This window comes from Poecilia reticulata, linkage group LG2 (assembly GCF_000633615.1).
Source record: "Poecilia reticulata strain Guanapo linkage group LG2, Guppy_female_1.0+MT, whole genome shotgun sequence".
In the NCBI taxonomy this organism is placed as follows: Eukaryota; Metazoa; Chordata; class Actinopteri; order Cyprinodontiformes; family Poeciliidae; genus Poecilia; species Poecilia reticulata.
In genome coordinates this window covers 44303154-44325054 of record NC_024332.1, presented here as the reverse complement: position 1 = coordinate 44325054, position 21901 = coordinate 44303154, and the positions used below count along the sequence as shown (strand labels likewise).

The window sequence follows — 21901 nt, the reverse complement described above, 5'->3', positions numbered from 1 at the left end:
TGAATGGAAACATTAATATCAGACAATATTCGTTTTAATATCAGTTCTGGGACTGTGTTGACTAGTTATGTGAATGTTTAATGCCGTTCTAATAATCTCCCATCCCTCTCTTAAAAATAAATAAATAAAAAGATCATGCTTTGCGGCTCCTCGTATATTTTTATTTTGGCAGATAAAGACATCAGGAGACCCTGTGAACTCATTTTTATTCTTTGTGAATTGCTTTTGTTGCAGGAGAAAAAACCTTTACATGAGCTGGCTAAGCAAACACTTTCAGGCTTGGATGAATAAATAAAGCCATCATTTGACAGCATCAGAGGAGAACGCGCTGTGAATGAATATGGAAAATTAGAATGTCAAAAGAGGCATGTTGACTCAAATACTGAGCAAGAAGAAAAACCTTTTATTGATATTAAAAGGACAAACGACAAGTTGACCATGTTGGCSTGAATATTATGCAATTTTCCTATTAACCTGAAAGTTGTTTGTGCGTAAAACTCAAAACTACTTAAAAATTGTATATCTTTATTATATATTTCACCTGTGGAGGTCACCATTTWTTTACCTACACAATGCATGTATGTTAGCCATGATGAGGATAGGTTGTAGTCTATAGACTAGAAGCTATAAACAAAACACAAGAAGGTGTAGATGCTAACAAGGGCGGCTCACATAACATCAAACGTTTCATATTCCATTAAACCCGAGATAACTTTTGAAAAACAAACATGATCAGCTTGCTATCTACTGTTTACGATTTTAGCTAGAGCTAACACTGTTAACCATTAGTAGGAGCCAACACYAATAGCTAGCGCTAACACGATTAAATGGAGCTAAAACTGTTAGATGTAGCTAATGACATTAGCTAAAGCTAAGAAGATTAGCTAGAGCTAAGAATATTAGTTAAAGCTAAGAACATTAGCTAAAGCTAAGAACACAATTAGCTCTAGCTAGCACCTTCCACCTTTAGCTAGAGCAAATACGATTAGATGGAGCTAAAACTGTTAGATGGACCTTATGACATTAGCTAAAGCTAAGAACACTAGCTAGAACTAACAMAATTAGCAGGAGTTCACATAATTAGCTAGAGCTAACATGATTAGCAGGGGCTTACACCTTTAGCTAGAGCTGACACCATTAGCCGGGGCTTACACCTTTAGSTAGAGCTAACACCATTAGCAGGGGCTTACACTAGAGCTAACACCATTAGCAGAGGCTTWCACCTTTAGCGTGAAGCATCTTTGTCTTTCTAACAAACCATTTTTTGATCCTGATGCTAATGATAAACAGCTACAGTTAGAAACTGGAGCTCTTTGTTGCGTATGCAACCCAGTGTTAAAAACACAAGTAAAAAATGAATGGATGTTGATTTAATATCTTATTCTACAACGAGATTAAAAAGTAATAAAGTAAAAAAAAAAGAATATGTTTGTAAATATGTTCATAAATATAGATAAAAAGTGCTAAAAAATCTTTAAAACCTGTGAAATATCCCTTTAGTGACTGCTTTTAGTGACGGATTAAACAACCAATAACTGGCACAGTCTGATTTCACATCAGCCAATCAGGTTGATTGTCCCGCCCCTTTAACTGMGACGCTGAGATTTAGCTCAGATTGCGTCTAACTCCATTGAGAGCTCAGAGCTGACGGTTGTCCCGTAAATTGCCTGTAAGATTGTGTTAAATTCTACGAAGAATCCTTTAAATTGGTAAGACAATGTTAAATTGGTATCGCAGAATTCATAATTCAAAATAGTAAATCTGTTTGTTTTTTTTAAAATTAGATCTCCAAAAGCTTCTAACAGCCGACGTCCGGAAAAATCCCCCGTAGTTTTGTAGCATTGAAGCATCGGTGAGTAATCGCACGCGCTCAGCCGTTGGCCCAGTAAATTCGCTAAAAATTGGCTAAAATACTAATAACTGATCAAAATTTAATAAAAAATAAAATTGTATTGTAAATTTTATATCATTATTATTGTGTATGTTGTATTTGTTCTATGTAATTTTACTTCTTTTTCTGTTAGTACATGTTTTAATATTTCAACATGCTGTAATGTGTTCTTATTAGAACCTTTTGTGGGTCGGAGCTAATGCGGGTTTCTAATCCACATTTTGAATGTTAGATTTAGTGTTATAGATGTACTTTGGCACTTTTAGATTGAATTATTTATTTTTTTTACCACCTATGAACTAATTTATTTAGTTTACTGATGTATTGGTAATACTTAACTCTGATAACTACAATGGATTTGTTGTACAACATGGAAAAACTTGATAAAAAAAATTGCTAAAAGAGCTATTTGAATTGTTGCTTAAGCTTTGTTGATTTTAGCATCCTGAATTTTAAGATGCTTTACTTTGACCTTGTTCCAGGTCAGTTTTTTTTTCTTCTTATGATGCACTTTTGAAGCATCGTGCCCAGAGACATCAAGATCACCTTTACAAGAACTTTATGGCGAGCCCAGAGGACCGGGTGAACTGGTAGGTGGTGACCCGACTGGTCACCAGCCGTGAAACATTGACAAAATATTTGACAAACACTTTGGAAAGACTAAACAAACATTTGACAGACACATCAAAAAGACTGGGTTATTTCTTTTGTTTATTTGTTTATTTTTTAAAGCACACAATTTTTGTTTGTTTGTACAATGTGGGTCCACAAATGTTGTTTGTATTAAATTCTATTTTTTATATACATTGTGTGCTCTCCTGGGCTGCACAGTGGCGCAGTTGGTAGAGCTGTTGCCTTGCAGCAAGAAGGTTCTGGGTTCGATTCCCGGCCCCAGTCTTTCTGCATGGAGTCTCCATGTTCTCCCTGTGCATGGTGGGTTTTCTCCAGGTACTCCGGTTTCCTCCCACAGACCAAAAACATGACTGTCAGGTTAATTGGTCTCTCCAAATTGCCCCTAGGTGTGAGTGTGTGTGTGCATGGTTGTTTGTCCTGTGTGTCTCTGTGTTACCCTGCGACAGACTGGCGACCTGTCCAGGGTGACCCCGCCTCTCGCCTGGTACGTTAACTGGAGAGGAACCAGCAACCCTCCTGACCCCACTGAGGGACAAGGGTGCAAGAAAATGGATGGATGGATGTGCTCTCCTCTGTTGTTCAGACCTAGGCTCCCATGAATTTATAATCTGCTTCCTGTAGTGTTGCTATTAGTAAATTAACTTAACTTGCCATCTACTATTAAGGGTATTTAAAGTGGGTTACACGTACGCTCTCTTTTCTGGTTAGCATTTCCACGCAGCAGCACAAACACATGTAATCATTTCACAGGATAAATGCTGCTTCATAATGAATATTGAACATTGACACTAATGATGCATTATTCTAATTAAAAGCGAATAAAGAGACTAACCTTCACGATCTCCTGTTATGATTCATGAGAAAATTCAGTGCAGCTGACAGTGGCTAACRGTTGACAGAGGTTCTGTTTGCAGAGACGGTTTATTGTTTGACAAAAATGCTTCATGATTATCTAAATAATAAAAACCAGCAGCAGAGTCCCAAGAGTTTGAGCAAAAGTCCCACAGCTTTAATGTTGGGATGTTTTGACAACATTAATTCCTTCAGTTAACAGAGTGATGACCAATAGAGCTATGCTAAATGCCAGACACATGAATTTCAGGCTTTAAGAAACTTTTCCTTCCTTTCTTACTTTGGTGTTTTATTTATTGTGAATAAATGCAACAAATCAACTTCTAAGAGACAAATATAAGATTTATCTGCCCCGACTCCTCTGAACTTACTTCCATTTCACTTCCCCGTTTGTTTTTAAATTATTGAACAAATTTGCAACGTCTCACCTGCCGTTTCTCTTCACTTTGTGCTTCCAAAAAGGTCGGTGAGGTCAGCTGAGCAGACGTTCTCAGAAGAACCGAGGATTCTTTCAAAACCTCCTTAAACGTTTTGATTCTGCACCATCTAAGGTGAGCTGAGTTATGACTTTTAATTACTCTAATTTTAAATATTCACTATGTTTCATTCGGGTTTATTTCTGTGCTATTTTGTGTGGTCATCACTTTCAGCAAAGTCATTAAAAACTCACTTTTTTTGTTAGTTTAGTACATTTTCAAAAAAGTTGGATCAAGAATGATAATACTGTGTGTACGATCCAATTTAATACCGAAGCATTGAGTTTGACATTCAGCCGATTCTATTTTTAACGTTTCGGAGTCTGAAGACTTTGCTGTGTTTGAGTTAGAAGGTGGAGCAGAGTTGACATTTGAAACTTGATTAAATAAAACCACATCTTGAACAAGCACACCAATCAGATGTAATAAATCTAATAAAAGACACAGTAAAGGTCTGAAGAAAGAAAAGCAAAAGAACACTGTGTTCTACAATAACCAGTTTTATTCTGCCTTCATGAGTCCCTGAACCTTTAGAGCAGGGGCGTCAAACTCCAGTCCTCTGCTGTCCTGCAGGTTTTAGATGTGCCACAGGTACAAAACACTGGAATGAAACGGCTTAATTACCTCCTCCCTGTGTAGACCAGTTCTCCAGAGTCCTGCTAACGACCTAATTATTCTGTTCAGGTGGTGCAGCAGAGGCCCATCTAAAGCAGAGGCTTATCTAAAGGTTGCAGGGCAGTGACCCTCCAGGACTGGAGTTTGACTCCCCTGCTTTAGAGCCAGGAATGGGTTTTGCCACCAAGTGGTCATCAGTGGTACTACCTCCAATTAACCTGTGGTATTAATTGGTTAATACCTGCAATTAACTGGTTAATACTTTTAATTAACAATTTGGTGAATTGTTAATTTAAATCAACTAATAACCAATTAGTTGATTGGGTTTTTGGAGTTAAACTCAAATTAACCAGTTAGAGTTTAACGTCTAACTGCTAAACTCCAGTTGGACGTTAAACTCCAGGGATTCTTTCAAAACCTCCTTACATGTTTTAACGTTTGATTCCGAGTTATGGAGTCTAAACTCTCATTGGCTGCATTTTGATTATACATTGTTTCTGCCCATTGTAGTTCTGTAGGTTTTGGTGCTTTTTGATATGGACTGCATCGGCGGTTGCTCAGGGCAGCATTAGAAAGGGGCGGGGCTTCCAAGAACTAGAAAATAAAATCTGTCTTTTCTGTCTGGTTGCTGGGAGATAGCAGATGTTACTACAGTCATTAAGTGGAGCTATATTCATAGTTGTCCATGATATTCAAAGCTCTTTACTGCCACCTAGTGGTCAGAGTTGTGTCCAATAATGGCTAATGTTGCTAATTTGCGTCACAATTATATTTACTGCCTGTGTTGTATTCACATTACCAGTCTGCACTAATTTAGCCTCTTTTGGACACCAAGAACATCAAAAGTTATATTTAACGCCTTGATTTTGATTATTTACACAGATTTTAACATATTGAATATTTTATTTTACATATAAATGCTCCACCTGGAAGGCTGCACAGTGGCGCAGTTGGTAGAGCTGTTGCCTTGCAGCAAGAAGGTTCTGGGTTCGATTCCCGRCCCTGGGTCTTTCTGCATGGAGTTTGCATGTTCTCCCTGTGCATGCGTGGGTTTTCTCCAGGTACTCCGGTTTCCTCCCACAGTCCAAAAACATGACTGTCAGGTTAATTGGCCTCTCCAAATTGCCCCTAGGTGTGAGTGTGTGTGTGCATGGTTGTTTGTCCTGTGTGTCTCTGTGTTGCCCTGCGACAGACTGGCGACCTGTCCAGGGTGTACCCCGCCTCTCGCCCGAAACGTTGGCTGGAGATGGGCACCAGCAACCCTCCCGACCCCACTGAGGGAAAAAGGGTGCAAGAAAATGGATGGATGGATGCTCCACCTGGAACCTTTGTATTCATATGTTTCTGGTACGCTGTAAATCTGAGACGTCCGCTAACAACATCAATGGACAACAAAGCTGCTTCTTTTGGCCCAGTGGGGATTAACTTCTGTTTAAAAACAATCTGATGCAAAGCTGGAAAAGACTTGTGTTCAACCTGTGCTAAAACAAGTTAGCTCATCGGAGAAGCTATGCTAGCCCAAAATAGCATCTCAATGCTAAACTTGTAGCGGCTAGCTAGCTCCATGAATGATCAAATGGGTGTAATAGCTATTTGAACCAATTTGATGGTTGAATAACCTAAATAACAGATTAAAAACCTTAAATATCTTTGTTGTTGATCTCATTACTTACTCAATAATTTGAATTGAAAATATAGTAAAAACGGAACCAATGATAACAATGTGGTTAGTCTGAATGTTAGCACATCTTACTACAAGTTATGGAGACAGAATATTCTTATCTTTGGAAATATTACCGCCAACATATTACCACCATTTAACAGGCAAATGAAAACCAGAGAGCGGGTGCTATTTGTTTAACAGCAGGAGTGTTTCCAGCCCTGCACGTTAGAGGTTATAATAAGGTTTGTCAGGATGACCGATTGGACCCCTCTGTCACCCTGAGACTCTCTCTGCTGCCTCTGTCCCTGCGTGTCTCCTCTTCCCTCAGCCTCTCCATCTTTCTCAGTTTCCCCGTGTTCAGGCTAAAAATAGAAACTGTCCTCATGATGAGCCCAGAAATTAAATGGACCCAGCCTGGCCTCAGCTTGCCTCTTTGCTCTGCATAAATGATAGGAAGCGTTCTCACTGGCAGAACCCCCTCTGTTCCAGACGGCACCGCTCGCGTATCGGAACCATTTTCTCCTTTTGATGCACAATAACATCATAAATGAATCAGTGCAAACGGAGATGTTTTACAGCTGCATTTTCTCATGATTAGCATTAATGTCACTTTCATTTCGACCATTTGAACAGTGTTGGGGCTAACTGTACATTATTTTGAAGTTTGCCTCTGGACCACATGCTTTTATATCCAGAGGAGGTAAAATTATACTCAGAGAAGAGCAGCACTGCTGCAACATATCTATACTCAGATAAAAGTAAAACGTAGTCATATAAGAAATTATTCAAGTAAAAAGTGTTTGGTAAAACTTTACTGGGTAACTGACAAATTATCAATCACTTAACATTTAAAAATACATCATTTTAATATAAAGTTAAGTGGAAATGTAGGTATTTTCAGGACGAAAATAATAAAAATTCATATAAGTTATAAAATCAGTCAAAAGGAAATATTTCCAAATCAGTTCCTTTCAATAAAATCTTCTGAAACTTTAATAAAAACTGCAGGTGTGTGTCTCTGTTTGGTGGGTTTTAGGTTAAAACATGTTTGTTTTTCATTCAGTGGGTAGAAAACCCAGAAATTTTACTCAAGAGTAAAATACTTCATAATAAAACTACTCAAAGTACAGTGTAGTAAAAATACTCCTAAAAGTAATTTTTTTCCAAAAAGTAAATAAGTCGAGGAGAGTTTTATAAACGTAAGGATTTTGTGAAGTTTATAAACGTAATGATTTTGTGAAGTCTGTTGGCCTGTTTTGCTCCCAGCGGTGCTGAATTTCACCAAGTGGATAAAATACTGAGGAAGGAAAACCTCCAGCTGGCTGGTTTTACGCAGCTGGTTGCTTAAAGAAGCAACAGATAATCCAAACCAGCAGAGGCCGTTCTGCTTATCCGCTGATAATTATTTTCTAAAAATGTTTAGTAAACTTAGCTGCCCCTAAATAAGCTTGTTTTAGGTCAATAACTCTTGAATACAAATAAAAAATTGCTTGTTCTACTGGCAGGTTTTTTTCACTGGAAAAGTGGAAAAATTGCCAGTAGAACAAGTACATTTTTAAAATCCATATTCAGAAATAATTGACTTAACCCAGCTAATATATCTTGTTGAAAAGTTACTTTTGAGCTTCTTTTGTCTTATTTCAAGTGCACTAAGATATTGTCAGTAGAAACTAGTTTTAACTACGTGGTCATATTTTGTGTTTTTGCAGTGTAGAGAAGTTTTCCTAAATGTGGAAAACTTTGTCTTCAGACAATCCTGAAGTAAAATCCAGTTTATTTCAGCAGAGATAATGACATGCAGGACAAGAACCAACATCTCTACAGCCAAAGTTTCCATGTTCAGAGTTTAATAATTCAGCTCATGTTAGTTCGCTCTGCTTTAACTTTCATTCTGTTTTTAATTCAACTTGCACTGTAATTTTCCAGGGTAATTTGACATTTATGCATTCTTTATTAATTGATCAACTGGAAATGGTGAGAGATAAAAACATATGCATTAAATATGTCGGTTCAGAAGTGCCTCCCTTTGCTGGAGCAAATAAAAACGAGCTTGTGTTGCGAGTTTTGAGTTTTAGATTTGACCCAAATGTGTCTGACAGCTTGTGACTTCCGGTGGGGCCGCAGGCGTCGGTAATAAAGCTGAGTAAGAGTTCATTTGCACGCTCTGAAAGTACAGGCGCGGCGCAGTCAGGCGAACACGCTTCAGTTTGATGATCTGTAAAGGTAGCCGGGATAAATCACCGGCAGCATCTGTCGCCGCGCGTTATCTCCCCGTCACATCCTCGTCAGCAGACTCACAGATGTTCGACGAGATCAGTAAATAAATAAGGAAATAACGGTACAGCTTACAGGTTCAGATACCAGAAACAACCCTCCAGCTTCTACAGGAGGAAAATTAACAGCTTATCACGGTGGAGTTTAGATAAAAGCTACGTTCCCTCTGGCTAAAGTTGGGAAAATCTGCCGTTTTTTTCTATCAAACTCCTCACCAATTTACAGCATCTCGATAAAACATTTGCTGTTCCTGCCTTTTCTGGCAGAAATATTTTATTTGTCCTGTTTTCATATGATGAGTTCTGACTGAGTGCTTCTGTTTCTCATTCAGGTGAGTTTCTGCTGACACTTAGCTTTTCTTCAGTTAGCATGTTAGCTACATTTAAATCAGGCTAGTTCAGGCTATTGAATGCTAACAGTAAGGTATTGTTAGAATCAGCAAACACTCTGGCTTTCCAACAAGAGAAGTCAGGTTTTGCCAGTCATATTAAAACGGATCTATTATGCTAAATTTGTATTTTTCATTTTTTGTTCTTCTATTTGGACCACACTCTTAAAAAAATAACATTCTGGCTGGTTTTTGGCGATAAGTTAATGTTTTTTGGTGATTGGAAAATGAGTCATTTCAAAACCCTGCTGATTGTTGAGTCATATTCAAGGGGTACTGCGCAGTTGCCTAGCAACCCCAGTACTGTTACCTAGCAACCCAAGCAGAGTTCAAAGATGTTTGGTCAGTTGGTTTTACTGCTGTATGCTCTGTACAATGGCTGCTGGAAAAGACAAGTGTTTTCTTGTAAATTCACCATCCAGAAACCACTTGCTGCTTTTTTGTTGTTTATGCAGGAGTCTCCACTTCTGCTTTTCAAAGATGCTTTTTAAAGATGCATAACTGCCTGTTTGTTTCCATTAACAATAGAATTACACAAACTGAATTTATGAAAATGAACTTGCTTAATAAAAACACACTAATTTTGAAAAAACTGAAAAGTTTTGATAAAAAGTTTTCACTCCACGATGAGTTGGATTTTCAGCCGTATTGAAATAGATTTATTCTGCAAAACTACAATGGAAACACATTTTTCTCATTACATGAATCACATGATCAACAGCAGGTTGTTACTACTGGTGGAAACAACAAAGAAGACAACAGGAAGTGGTGGAAGGATGATGATTTGATTTTGTTTTCCACCAGAACATCACAGTTCATAAAATGTCTTGTGTCATTCCAACGTGTTGAATCCATAGTTCTGATGAAAAATGGCCGACTGTTATTTCCACAAAACGCTGCACAAGTAGCCGCTCCCAAGTAGGCGGGGCTTGTTCCTCCAACACCTGAATAAGATGCTGAGGTCTCCTCTGATTGGCTGAATTATGAATAAATCTCAAGTGACTGTTAACATCCAACACTGCCATGACTTTTAATGACTTGTCGTGTGAACAAGCTTATTCACATGAATTAAATTTATTTAATGGAAATGGCGCAATTGCAAAATTGTTTTCTTTTCAACATTAGTGGAATACAGACAAATATTTGCCCATATTTGTAATGCAAACGCAGCTACTGTCAATATAAATAAGGAGCGCCCGCTGCTATCAAACTGCATTTCTGTCAAATATTCTAGTTATTTAGATATTTAGATTTACACAGAATAATCAGCGGATACTGAACACCAACAGTCAGGAGTTCACTCTGTGTGTGTTTGGTGAAACTAACTTTTTAAAGTTCAGCCTTCCAGTCACTGTGCTCTGTTGTTTGAGAGCCTGCAGGTGAGCGTCGGTACGTTGGGCTTCGGGTCGCTCCCCGCCTGCGGCCAGGCGGCCGCTGAGCGTCAGACAGATTGTTTCAATCTGCTAGAGTGACTCTCAGTGTTCGCCGTTCTGCTCGGCCTCTCCCAGCCAGTCTGACACACTTCCACCTGCAGCCCTGCTGGACTCGCCCGGCCGGCAGCTTCCTGCCCTCACAGAGGAGCTTTTGTCACAAATATCACAGCTAAGGTTAACAAACCCGTCTCTGCATCTTTTTACTAACCTGATGCCTGAAAACTTCAACATTTTAGGTTTCAAATTGAGTAACTTCTAAGTACGTTAATATTTTTCTTTTCTGGTCCGTCTGAAAACAGAGTCTGAGTTTATGGGTTTGCAGTTCATAAGTTTGTTTTTACTTCTTCCTACTTCTTTTTGAACATGTTAAAATTACTTGATGTCTGTTACTTTATTCTGCCATCATGTTCAAAATACAAAAAAACTCAAAAGTATCAGTGAAGATTGAATTTTTCTTCATTTGTTTCTTTTTGGAAATGGAGCAACATGACATCTGAAGAACATTTCCTTCTTAATCTATATTCTTGCTGTTTAAAAATGCTAAAAACATCTTGATGTTTTCTGATCATTAAAATTTGTAAATGTGGAAATTTGGGCTGATACCGATACTAGAATTGTTTTTACAAATAATAATCAATATTTACCTGTATTGTATAAATATTTTCCAACAGACAGCAAACATTTGGAAATCAATCAATATTATCAGTTGTTAATATTGACCCTGTTTTACTTATCAGACAAAGACAGATATATTGAAAAATGACCAATATTGACCGATACCAATGTCTTACCGATATATTGTGTATCACTAAATAAAATATGAATGAATTTAAATCTATTTTAAGGCAGAAATGCTTAAGTTTTAAGCCATCTATGTTTTTAGTTAGTTGCTTTTGGTCGTGTGAAGTTAATTTCATACGTCAGCTGGGATAAAGTAAAGCATTTAAAGCCTTTAAACTTACCCACCATGCTGCTTTTAAAAGTGGTGAAACATCTTTATACCATTTGAACACAAACTGGACTCCATAACCTTGGATCATGATGAGAGTTGATGCATTATTTAAGCTAAAAGCTTACAGTACCACACAGTGGAGTGGTGATTTTAAACATTTACAGCCAGTCTTAAATAATAATACTGCAGCCAAGTTCAGGTCAAAACTAAGATTATTGTTTCACTGGGAGTGAGATTATCTGTAATCCACCAGGTAATCAACTACAGGGCTACAATAATCTCTAGATCCCTTTACAGACTGAATAAAACTACATCATCTGTAAATGGAGGAAGTATCTATTCTCCATTAACGTTCAGAAATGCTCTAATCTTCACCCACCCAATTAGGAGCCACCAGTTAACGTCACGTGTGCTTCTGGAGGAAACCAGGGAACCAATGAAAACCCGCACAGAAAATAACTTCCAAAACCTGGAATCAGTAAATTAAAATGCTAACTGAAGAAGCTGCAGCTGAAATCTGAACACATAGCTTCCATTAGTTGTTCTGAATGAGCAACATTAGCAAATAACGAATCAAAGAAACAAACAAACCCAGAAAAAAGGTCAGCTGGGTCCAGCTTAGTTCGATAACAGAAAAGTGCTGCTCAAGTAGCCATGTTTTATTTACCCAGCTGGCCAGACAAAACTCACAACAGCAGCTGCGTAAAGAGCCATTCAGAGACGGTGTGTTAATCAGCTGGTATTCAAATATGTAAACAACCTGAATTTAAATGCAAAGTGTGCCACTTTAAAAACTGCTGTTTAAAGCATGGAGTCGTTTCTTTTAAGATTTCACCAAGTATATTCAGTCAAACAAAAACCACTATTTTCTCAAAGAGATTCTGTTGGTGTTGCCCTGCGACAGACTGGCGACCTGTCCAGGGTGACCCCGCCTCTCGCCCGAAACGTCCGCAGGAGAGGCACCAGCAACCCTTCCGACCCCACTGAGGGTCAAGGGTGATAGAAAATGGATGGATGGATTCTTTTTGTTTTCCAACCTGACAGTTTGGTAGATTTTCTTCGGTTGGGGACCAAAATTGCTACATTTGCTTCATTTCCAGCTGCTGTGGTTCTAAACCAACCAAACCCTTTAAGCAACTTGTTCCCCTCCTCGCCTGTGGGGGCGCTGCGCCAAGAAACAATGAAAGAAACGACATGAAAACCTCTGAAAAGAAGTCCTTAACAAAATGTAAAAAAAAAAAAAATAGATTTTAGTAGTTGTCTTTTGTCTTTGGCTAAAAACCAAGAGTCATTTCACCCGCTAGCCATAAGCTAGCATGTTTGTTTTGGTTGTATTTACCCATAATGCCTTGCACTGTAGTCCACTTCTTGATTTTGGAGCGGTCTCTGGTCCACTTGGTGTTCATATATGCATTCAAACCGAACCAGAATTCACTTCAACCAAACAGAGACCGAGGTTTGTAGGCGGATCAGAGTTCGATTAGCATTCATGCCTCTGCAAACGAACTGGACTTTCTACACAAACGGACTGGAGTCGGACACAGAGTGGCATCATACTGGAGTTTGTCGCTTCACCAAAGAGTCTCAATCACTTTTTGTTGAAAGCCTTCACTCATTTCTCCTGCTTTATTGCCCGTTGCATCAGAAAGCTGAGACTTCCTAACAGTATCGGTTGATGTCTCCTTTAAAGGGTTAGCAGCGCCGGACGGGTCCGTTCCCTGCTGCTGGCTCCAGTTTAACGGGGCCTGGGGGCCTTAGGAAAAGATGAAATGTGGCCAGTCGGGGCACCGAGTCGTGTCGCATAAAAAGGGAGCGCGGGCGGCGGAGCGCGGGCGGCCGGGGAGGCTGCAGGTGTCTGAAGCTCAGCGAGAGTGAAGTTGACAGATGGGCGGCTCATTGTGAAATGAAAAGGGTGTGGAGCGAGATAATTACACAGAAAGGATCCTTCAAAACAGATTTGTGGGGTTTGCTTGTCTGTCGACAAGATGGAGATGCTCACTTCCAGGTCTGCTGCTTTTATTTTAGGACGGAGGGGAACCGTATTTACTGCAGACATAAAATCCAAAACATTTACAGGGTTATGATATTACAGCAGGCTGCATCATTTACAGCCAGAGGAAAACACACAAGTTTTAATACATGGATCACATCTGTCAGTATAAAGTTATTTTTTTAACCAAAGTTTCTGTATCAGTTTTTTTTTTCAAAGAAGAAAAAACTTCTTTAGAAAGTCATGCACCTCCTATATGCCCACTGTACATCGTATTGATCACCAAACTAGGTTTATAAAATGTGTTTCACTGCATTTCTGATCAAACAGGAGAAAGTTTGTTTTCCTGGTGGTTGATGCCTGTAATGCAACTGCAGATTTTATCTAAATGTTAAATATTTACCTGCTGAAAAGGTTTTTATCTCACTAACCAGATAAATGTCGAAAGGAACCAGAGCAGCTAATTACAGGTGAGTGGGTGCAGCTGGGCGGGGAGCAAGATGGCCGACTGAGGATGAAGAAAAGCAAAGAGAATGAGGAAGAGGGACAGAAACCTAAACTTTATGTGTAAACACTAATATAGACAAACAAATTACAACCACAAACAATTATTCTGACGATTAATCGATTAATCAACAAAAAACAAAAAAAAAACTGGTAAATTCAACAGATTTTTTTATTTAACCACTTTTTTAAACAATAGAAATGCACTAAAAGGTGTAAATAATTTTTATATAAGAAAATAAACATTTTATTTCTTAACATCAGTCCTTTAGTGAATACTTGATCATTTGTAAACCTGGACTTACTACAAAAACAGTGTCGTGTGGATTCCTTCATTATTAGATGCAGAAAGTGCTTAACAGGAGATTTCTATACATATATTTTAAAATTTTGAAGCAGATTACAAGTAAAACTATTACTGATTTAACTGTAATCACAACATATTAATGTAACATTTTTATATTTTTTGTGCAGTTTTGACTTCAATTACTGCTCTAATTATATTGTCATTTCAACAAATGGCCTTTTTTTAGTCTGTATTCTCCAGTTAATGATTAATCAATCACTAAATACGTTGACGATTAATTCAATAAATCGATTAATCACGATTAATCGTTTCAGCACCAGATTAGTGCTCACTGTTCATAGAAAGTCCATTTCTTTTCCACCTTTCCTTGTTTATCTCTTATTCACCTTCCCAGCTGCATCCACTCACCTATAATTAGCTCTTCTGGTTCTTTTTGTCCAGATTTCCGTCTGCGTTTTGGTCAAATGCGTCAGGACACTTTTCTGCTTTCAAAAGTGGCTACTTCAGTTTGTTTGGAGTTTCATTTGATGAAAACCCCTCATTTCCTGCGTCTAACACCCAGACTGACCTGGCTTTACCGTGATGCCGCCTCATATCAGCACTCTGGCCGTAATCGGTTGAGCTGGAAGTCGAAAACAGCCGCGATAAAATCAGCAGAGAAGCCATGAAAAGTGCCAGACGCAGCAGTCCTGTCAAACATGATTCTGCGTCTTGATGCTGGAGTGCATGTGCTGCAGATTGTGTATCTAATAAAAAGACAGCATTTAGCTCAGCGGGCGCTGCCGCGCTCCGACTGAACCATTAAATGGGTGGAATATTATTTCTGTCACAGGTGCAGCAAAGTCTGAAGAAATGAAGTATGAAACCCTGATGGCTAATGTCGCCGCGCTCCCCCCGCCTCCCTCTCTGTGACTCATGCGTATCGGCAGCCATCTTTCTCGTCTCCGGGGTGGGAGGACAGACGCAGCCTGGAGTTGACAGTACAATAACTGTCACAAAGCTTTTTCCAATTTGCTGCCTGATTTATTAAATCAAGTTGTGCAAATCAAGTCAGTCGCAATGTGGCAATTATCTGAGAGTCACTCAAGAGCACATGTTTACCAGCTGACAGATGTATGGCAAGGTGTGGTGTGTGTGTGTGTGTGCGTGCATGTGTGTGTGTGTGTGTCCTCTCCCTCGGATGGGAGACGTAATTAGAGCCGATTYAAGGATGTTTTCTGTCTAGATAAAAAATCACTTAGGAGCCAAACCTGAACATAATTGTTTTGAAAACTAGCTGGGATCTTTCCGTCTCCCACGGCAACCCCGACACGCCCGCCGTCGACATTTCGGTTGCAGCAGCGAGCGAACGGCGGCGGTCAGAGACGCTGCAGCTTCCCGATGCGGCGGTTAAATTGTGTGGAATGACTCGCCGTTAACAACAAAACACCCTTCCTCCTCTCAAACTACTGTTTTTTTTCTTCTTTCTTCCCTTTTCAGGAGCAATTTGCTGTTCACGGTTCCTGGTCTTTTCCAGAACCCCTGTGGTCTCTAACTGCTCCACATCCAGCATCAAGGTGAGAGGTTCACACCAACCTCACGTCTCTCCAGCCAAACAATGGAAAGTTAAATCTGATGCCATCAACATGAGAACTGAGAGGATTAACAAACTAAATACGTTCAGCCCATAAATGTCTGCATCGGTTCTACCGTGCACCGTTTCTAAAGGTCAAGTTTATTAACTAGAATCAGATTAAATCAGTTTTTGAAAACTGTGATGTTTCAACATCAGCCATTAAAGACGGTTTGTTAATCAGCCGTTTCCTGTAAACTGAATTCAAATAGAAAGTTTGTCATTTTTAAACCTCTGAAACTGATATTTAAAGCAGTGGGTGACCCCTTTAAGCTTCAACTATGTTTAACAAGAATACAAAGAGCACTATTTTCTCAGAAATTGATTTTTTTTCTGGCCTGATAGTCCAGTAGATGAGGCTCGATTGGGGACCAGAACTGCACCATTTCTTTAATCTTCAGCTGCTGTGCTTCTCTTTCGCACCGAGTCAAACCAGCCAAACCCTTTAGCAGCTTGTTCCCCTCCTCGCCTGAGGGGGCGCTGCACCAAGCAGGGAATTACACAAAAACATTTGAAGAAGACGGAGGGCAATTATGAAATGTAAGCAACAACGGAGTGGTCTCAGATCTTAGCTGGTCTAGGATTTCTCTTTTCTCTGTGGCTAAAGACCAGGAGTCGTTTCTACCGCCAGCRCTAAGCTAGCATGTTTGTTGTGGTTGTATTTACCCAGAATGCCCTGCTCTGTAGATCACTTCCTGCTTTTGGGGAATCTTCAGAGACTGTGTGATGTGAAAAGAGTTTCCTGTGCAGTTTTATGAAACACTCCGATTTCAGTACAGTTAAAAAAATCCACCTCATGTTAGCAAAACATTTTTATAAAAATATCTGAGCCTTTTTGTGTGTGTTTCACTGAGCAAATTTATTTTTATAATTCCAATTTACATAAATTTATTGGGTGAACACATTTATTTATTTCTGAACAAACAGCTGTTTATGTACAGAATTTTTTTTATTTCTTTCCTAAAATTACATTTGAAACTGTTTAATGCTAAAAGAGAGAAAACCAGACTTTAAAGTACCTGAGTGTAATTAACACAAACGACATAAATGTGTGAAAACCGGATGTTTGCGTTTTACTGTTTTCTAAATATGATGTAAGTTTCCATGTCGGTGTCAGCAGAGAAGCTCTCACACATGAACACGACCAGAAGCTGCTGGCGGAYGACGAGGAAAGCAGGGAAACGGAGGCCGAACACGCTGCACGCGACGGCCTGATTTGTCAAAACAAATAATTAAGATGTCAGACTTCTCCTCTCTTTTCCTCGTCCGTCCGGCTTGTGTTGTTCTGTATCGATTGAAAAACATCTTTAATGTAACAAAACGCAGCGGCAGCCGCTTAATATTCACTGAGCGTTCTGCATATCAGCGCCGTTAGAAACGCCGGGCACCTACAAGCTCACAGCAGCGTTTCTGTCTTGTACTTTAATTCCTGGGTGACGGATGGAGCTGTCAGCCTCGGCTGAAGAACTACCTTTATGGAAAATTGCCTCAAAAAAACCAAAAGTCTGATTTAAAGCCCTGCTGCCTGTAAACTGCTTTACCAAAGTTACATAAAGGAGACGCAGTATTAAATCTTTGTTTGGCCTCCAGGGGTAACAAAATATTCCTCTGTTGGTTTTGGTCCCAGAAAGATATTAAGAGAACTGATGGAAGAGAACAAAGCCCACAAATCAGGTCAGCAGCAGAAGATTGTTGCTTTTAAAGCTGGATTTACCTGAACCACATTGTTCAGAGTTTTATCTAAAGTTTGGAGAAGAATAAGTAGGTTTAAAAGTAAAATATCTATTGTTTTATCTGGTTACTGTTTATTTTGGTTGAAATGTCGGATTATGTGGCAGTTCAGTGAAAAAACAAAGGAACTAGACATTAAACTAATTCTAAAATGAAAAGCTAAAGATTTAAGAAACACATGCAAATAGTAAATAGTCTGAATTATCTTTTCTGATCCAATTTTTGACAAAAACTTTCTTAGGTTTAATTTGTTTTTCAGGTGATAAAAGTCTGTCCTTTAAGAAACATTGACGAATTAATAAAAGCTCAACCTGTTCAGGTCCGTCGCTGTTTTGACTTTAATCTAAAATCAAAACGTCTCCTGTTCACTTTATTCTCCTGGTTTAAATATTCAAATCATTTTGTAATTTGTTTAATTTCCTTCTGTGCTGGAAATGATGATCATCTCCCACTGGATGAAAGGCTGATGGCGTCGCAACGCCTGCTGGATGGGAAACTTATTTCATCCACTGTGAAAGCTTTAGTTACATATTGTTATTTTTATATATTTCATTATTATTATTAATCTTTCTTCAACAAAAACACTCAGTGCTATGAAAACCTACAGGTTTGCAGGTTGTTTCTGCGTATGTTCATCTGTATGTATAAGATCAAAAAACAACAAAAGATTTGTTACAAGCTATCAGAGACGTTTGGTTCAGTCGTCGTTTCTCATCCAGTCATTCGGTTTATTACTTTTTCACACAGCGCCATGGAAGTTTGGACTGTTTTCCAAATAAATAAAAACTTTGCACTTATTTTATGATTTCTGGAGGCATTTCAGTTTAATTAAACGTTAGCCAAACATTTAATTGATTGAAACAAATTTGGACGTTTTCACAGTTTCCAACAAACAACCCAGAGTTTAAAGAGTCTCTTTGTCCGATAGAAGAACGGAGAGAGAGAGCAACACAGAACGATTCATCCAGCTGGACTTCAGGTTCGTCCTTGGGAACTGCCAGCGTCTGAAATGAAGGTGCCACAGAAGCTGAATGAGGAGCCGGAGGGTCCAACCGCCCAAGGACGTCCATCAGTCTTCAGACGAACAGAACCAGCTGGACCGCTTCCTCCAATCCCTCATCTTTCGCTTTCAACTGAAACAGTCAGACAGCTGAGGGGAGATGAACACGGAGAGGAATCAGGGTGGATCCCATCAGAACCAGTGGGGATACCACGGGTCGAGGTCGGGAACAACGCAGAGCGAAGACAGAAACACCAAGATGTGAATATAAAATAAAGACGTGATGCAGGGATGGAGCTAGTTTCCATGGGTTTGTTGGAAAACAAGGACTGGACTCCAGACTGGTGCAGCCGGACAGGAGCAAAAGACGTGCGATTTGCAAAACAAATGAAAAATGCTGCAACCACAGGAAATGGAAGCAGCAAATAACAAAAACTGAATAAAACAAACTAAATCCACATAATGGAAGTCCTCCAGACCACCAGGGGGAGCCTGGAGCAGGGAATACTACCTACAACAACAGTTTATAATACTGTAAACACCTGAAGTATAACGCAACGTTTCTTTCTTCTGGACATCCCGTCTTTACTGAAGGTCCAAACCAGGTTATTATAATTAACTAAAACAAACAAAATGACAAAAACTGACTTTAAAAAAATGTTTTCGTAGCTGAAATAAATAAAATAGGCAAGTAATGGGGGAAACTATAACCGACTGGGACCATATCCAGAATATCTTATGTTTTCATGTTTATGAATATTTATCAGCCTTTTGAACTGATGTGAAATAAATTTATTTTTCCCACAGAAGCCGTTTATAGCAGCAGCACTTATGCTAGTCCACAAAACGGCGACAGCAAAATCTGGGATAAAACACCAGGTTGGTCAACGACTGAATCATTTTATTTTTAAATTGTATTTTCTGTTGAGTATTTATTACCAAATCAATGGGCAGAGAATCACAATACGCAGCACAAAAAGTTATCAAAGTATGAGAAAATTAAACTGATAGAAACTTGTAGACACACTTTTAAAACGACTTAAAGCTAACTGCACTAAACAAGCAAATAGTCACAACAAACTAAAACTAAACTAAAGAAAAACCCAAAACTTTTATAACTTTAGTCAAAGATGATTTGCTGATCGACTCCCCCTGGTGGCCTGGAGGACTTTGCTCCTGTTTCCTGTGTTTGTAGCATTTTGACATTTTCTTCCTGAAACGGTTAGACCCAAGTCATACCGCTGAGAAGACGGTTTCCCTGATGCGACCAAATGTTTGTAAACGCCTAAATTTAAGGAAAGCTGCAAAAATAAAAAATACATTTCTTGTTTTCTGGCATTTAGCAAACATAAATCATTTTGGTAATTCTATCTGACGTAAAACAAGAGAAGTTTGGTTAGATTTCACTTCAGACAGTGAGAAAAAGTCTTTCATTCATGTAAATATCTGGTTTCAACTGCACCTAAAGTCTCTGCGGATTTTGCTTACCTCTTACAGAACTACTCCTTTAGCTTTCCCCAGATCACCGTGGTTCTGTAGCTCTGAATTATAAATGTATATTTGAAGAAAAGTCATTAGGAGGGAAGCCGTGATTACAAAGGTAATTGCTTTTCTAGCAGTCATTACCAGAGCAATGCTGATTCACATCTGAACAATGCTGAGTGAATTTGCATTAAGGCGACTAATGAGCAAACATTTTCCTTAAAAACGGCTCCCGAAGGCGCCATGGAAACGGCACAAACAACACATTCAGCGCCAGCAAAACGGGCCCTTTAAGAGCTGATTGGCTGGAAACCCGACGACTCAGCAAAGCGAGGTGTAAGCACATATGAATGGGATACGTTCTGACCGAGTTCACGCACAGGAAACATCAGTGAAGTGTTTCTGCTGCAGAAGGCAGAAACTGCAAACGGGAAGAAGTGAGAGCGTCACCGTTTCAGCACCATGGAGAGCGACAGCAGCAGGACAGCCGCAGCAGAGGAACAAAAACAGATTCATGTTGTTATTGATCATTTATTAAATATTAGAAATCATACTGCTTTGAAATTCTACCAAGAACTAAAGAGAATCATTTACTTTTTACATTTTTACTGTTTATGTGTAGAGGGAGAGACAGAGGAGATCGTTTCCCTGAGGGAAAAACCCAAAAGTAGTTCATCCATCCATTCATTCATTCATTCATTCATTCATTCATTCATCCATTGGCATGTTTTACATTTAACCACTTAATATTATTTTACACAATACTGGAAATGCATAAAAATGCAGATAATGAAATTCCTTTTTGAAATAAAACCTTTTCCTACCTGTAACACATCATTCCTCCAGAGAGCAGGTGGGCGTTGGAGGCAGAGGATCCACCTGCAGCTAAAAACATCAACAGTTTCACTGACGTAATGAAACGTCACTAAAATGTTGCTTGATAAGTTTCTGTGTAGAACAAACGTCCAAAGTAAAAAGGTTTTTATTTTAAATGTGTACCTTTTGACACATAATTACTGTTACGGTCTTTCAGTGAACTGAATCCTCCGGTTCATCACGATTTGGATCCTTCAGTCGTTCTAAGCCTGTTTGAACTTTGACCTTTAGCATCATAGCTGAGGCCTGTAGGGTCTGAGCTCAGAGGGTTTCTGCCTCTGGATGATCGGCAGCTGCTGGTTTCCTGGAGGAGCTCAGCCTGGTGCCGATCGGGTCATTAATGCGTCGCTCATCTGAGGGTGGATTTCTGTAACTACTGCGTGTTAAAGTCCAGAACCTTTATGGTTTTAATAATAGCTGTTTCTAATCCAGGTTGGTTTTGATTTTGTGCAGCAGCCAGAAAGGTTTTCCAGTCATTTCTCCGGCGTGGATGTGAATGAAAGCTTCCTCCTCACACTGAGCCCATCACGCCGCTGTCTGATTGCGGCGCATCAGTCAAACTGCACAGCTGCATCAACCCCCCCCTCCCCTCCCCCCCCCGTCGCAGCGCGCCGCATGCTGGGGCCCCGGCTCCTCCACGCTCCCTCACAATATGGCCGCCTGGTGTGCGCCGCACTCACACTCATCAATTAGAGAAAAGGTTACCTTGCTCTGCTGCTGGCTGGCTCCAGCATCGCACAACAACTCTCTGGTTTCCACGGGAACCCAGGTGGTTTCCAACAGGTCACCTTCTCACTTTCTGGCTCCTTTTCGAAACAATGAAACCTGAAAATACTTTATTTATTCGTGGCGTAAATCAGAATTCGCCTCTGGTTTTCCACCATAATTAGCTGGTTGCTATCAGGTTTTCTTTGGCAGAGCGTTTGTGTTTATGCCAGTGGATATTTACCGGAGCAGTGGAGGTTAAAGTCTCAAGATCCTCCGCTTTGTTGTTCATCAGATTACACTTCATGGCAACGCCGCAAGCAACTGGTGAACCGCATCGCAGCAGGAGCTGCAGTGGAGGAGGAACTGCTGAAGAGGAGCAGTGGAGGAGCTGCAGAGGAGGAGNAGGAGCTGCAGTGGAGGAGGAACTGCTGAAGAGGAGCAGTGGAGGAGCTGCAGAGGAGGAGATGCTGAGGAGGAGCAGTGGAGGTTAAAGTCTCAAGACCCTCCGCTTTGT

General features: G+C 39.7%; 3 long non-coding RNA genes across 6 annotated transcripts; 2 read left to right on the top strand and 1 right to left on the bottom strand.

The window, feature by feature from the left end:
* Positions 1 to 1489: 1489 nt before the first annotated feature.
* LOC103461897 (uncharacterized) lies at positions 1490 to 2457 on the top strand. Its single transcript, XR_533236.1, has 3 exons — positions 1490 to 1709; positions 1785 to 1852; positions 2374 to 2457. It is a non-coding gene; the product is annotated as an uncharacterized LOC103461897 (long non-coding RNA).
* Positions 2458 to 3715: 1258 nt separating this feature from the next.
* Positions 3716 to 19659, top strand: LOC103461898 (uncharacterized). 2 transcript variants are annotated; one of them, XR_001777290.1, is made up of 3 exons: positions 3716 to 3927; positions 15458 to 15534; positions 18250 to 19659. It is a non-coding gene; the product is annotated as an uncharacterized LOC103461898 (long non-coding RNA). The 2 variants fall into 2 exon arrangements; XR_533237.2 differs by lacking the exon at positions 15458 to 15534.
* On the bottom strand, positions 18386 to 21239 carry LOC108166884 (uncharacterized). 3 transcript variants are annotated; one of them, XR_001777289.1, is made up of 4 exons: positions 20628 to 21239; positions 19948 to 20224; positions 19810 to 19862; positions 18386 to 18471 (listed from the first exon to the last, which is right to left on the bottom strand). It is a non-coding gene; the product is annotated as an uncharacterized LOC108166884 (long non-coding RNA). The 3 variants fall into 3 exon arrangements; XR_001777288.1 differs by having other exon boundaries at positions 19810 to 20224; positions 20628 to 20688; positions 20803 to 21239; XR_001777287.1 differs by having other exon boundaries at positions 19810 to 20224.
* Positions 21240 to 21901: the final 662 nt, after the last annotated feature.